Genomic DNA, 2,723 nt, shown 5'->3' with positions numbered 1-2,723 from the left:
TATTTCAAACTATCATTATTATTAACTTTAGAAAATTGATGGAGAAAGCACCACGTCAAAGAAGAAAAGAGAAAGTTTACTTGAAAGGGAAAATTTTATGGAGTAATAATTTAAAATTCTATTTTAGAAATGTTTGTATTGCTTTTGAAATGTGAAGTTAGATGCAAGGAATTGACTAGTAAATTCTTCACCGCCCTAAATAGTAAATACAACGACCACATGCAACTTCATGGCACAATTTCCTTTGCTTATGTAACTTGCACCAAAATTCTTGCAAATACGTACCAACAATTCCAAGAATGGCATCACCAACAATTAACAAATCAATGACCAAGCAAAGCTTAATGGAGTTAGTGGGAATTCATCTTGTAACTTTAAGATCACAAGTTTGAGTGAGGGCTGTTTATAAATTGATCTAGACCGAAAAAATGGACCGGACCATCTCGGACTGGAGTCCGATATCCGGATGTAGAAATTTATTTTTTCAGTTTTCGGTCCGCTCCAGTCCAAAACCCTATAAAACTAATCTTGGACCGGAACGATTTTTTTATTAAAATTGTGCGTGAAACCTTAAATAATGGTTAAAATTATCCTTAACAATCTTAGAAAACTCTAAATTTATGAGCTTTTTTGTACTAAATACACACAAAAAAACACGTTAAAGTGTAGATTTTCCTTTACTTTTTTCGAGTTTTTCATAAAATTATTAAAAAATTACAATTATTTTACAAAAATTCTTATTATCAGTCCAAAGTGGTCCGGTCCGGGTTTTGGATCGATTCTTTCGGTCCTGTCCCGTTTTGGTTCTAGCTTAATCAGTCCGGTTTTCGGTTCTTAAAATTCTAATTTTTAGTCCGGTCTTGGATCGATGAACATCCACTAACTACAAAATGCTTGAAAGTAGAGGGATTTCCTTACCTCCCCCCTATACTCTCAAGCGCTGACTAAACTTGTGAGAGATGCCGGTTCAGTAGGATCCTTATCTTACCTTATAAAAGTAATTAAATAAGGAGCTCCATATTACAATATTATTTTACCTCCTTAAATTTGTAAGGAGTATTATTTTGTCTTGGTAATTTTTTACAAAAAATTAACAATCATTTTGATTAGATGAGGGTAAAAGGTGAGATCGTTTTGGGAATTCGAAAAGGTGGGATTGTTTTGAGCAGAAAAGGTAAAGGTGGATTATTAGTTTTCAATTTTCCAATAAATTAAAAGGAATTGGACAAGATTTACAAATAGTACGTCATTATTGTATATTTAATCTATTTTGCAAGAATGTATATATAATATAACCATTAGATTAAATGGACTTAAAAATCCAATCATGCAATTGAATATGTATATAAGGCATCTAAAATGCTTCATATTATAATGACATGCTTTTTACAATTGTATATGTACTTATCATAAATATTACAGATAGCTAGGAAAAATTTTAAATAATTTCTACAAAGTATAACATATATTCTTTTTTTCTTTTTCTTTTTTTTTTTTTTAACATTATTTTTGAGGGAAAAGTATAACATATTCTTCGTACTATCATATGCTATTCTAAATTAAAACAAAGATAATGTCGTAATTAACGATTAAATAATTATTAAAATTAGTAAAGAACTAAAGACAATGTACTAGTAAATGATGTACGGAGCCAACGGAGGTACATTGAAAGATAGAGACCATTATTAGAAGTATATGGACTACCGGTACAAGTAAAATTGACAATAGTACAAAAAAACAATTTCCTTTTTAATGACAATTAATTTAATTAAAAAGAAAAGGATTTGATGACAACGCATGTTTTTTTAATTATCTTTTTTTGTAATTGTATTTTAAATTATTAACATAGTTTGTATTACAACACTATATGTTGGCCACTCGATTAAAGTTGACTAATAAGAGATTAACTGTCAACCTGATAATGATCTTATAATATAATAATAGTGATCATATATTTTTAGGGCGGCAATTAATTTTATAAATTATACAAAGATTAATTATGATTTAGCCATTACTAATAAATTTGGACATGTGAATGAATGTATTATATGGCCTCTCATTTCAAGAAAGATCAATATCAATATCAATTTTTTATTTTATTTTAGTATAATAAATTTAAGGACATTAATAAGGCTAAAGGTGATGAAGGAAGCCGTTGACATTTCCTTATTAACGTAGGGCAATAATAAGGCCATCCCATCCACATGACTAAACATACTATTCTCTAATTATGAGCTCATTTATAGAGTGGATAATATATCCTAACTCAATGTCATTTTCTTACCAAATCAAGTTGTTCTAGGCTATATCTAGTACAATGCCTTACTTGTTTGCTTAAGAGGTGGATCTGGCCATACGTGTTATAATGTTATATACAATTTTAAATTTGAAATAACAGATATGTGTTTTTTACTTAGTTTGATGAGCTACTTCTTAATTCTTATATTGTTATTTGTTAATTGATTGTATGATGTAATTATTTTTTGTTAGGCTTACAAGTGACTGAAATTTTTGGCATTCTTCTAGGGTAACTGAAATTTATCAATTTTAGTATTACGTAGAGATTTAATAAATGATCTTAATGCAAATTCCTTTTGTTAATAAACCTATTGTTCCAACTCAAAAGAAAGGATATGATTGGGATGGTTAAGATGGATTGACTTTAATAAACAAGGTTTAATTTCTTGTTGATCTCAAGTATCAGTAGTAATGGTTTTATGGAA

Source organism: Chenopodium quinoa, unplaced genomic scaffold (genome assembly GCF_001683475.1).
Source record: "Chenopodium quinoa cultivar QQ74 unplaced genomic scaffold, ASM168347v1, whole genome shotgun sequence".
NCBI classification, from domain to species: domain Eukaryota; kingdom Viridiplantae; phylum Streptophyta; class Magnoliopsida; order Caryophyllales; family Amaranthaceae; genus Chenopodium; species Chenopodium quinoa.
The sequence above is the reverse complement of the archived record's forward strand: the minus strand, read 5'-3'. Positions refer to the sequence as shown.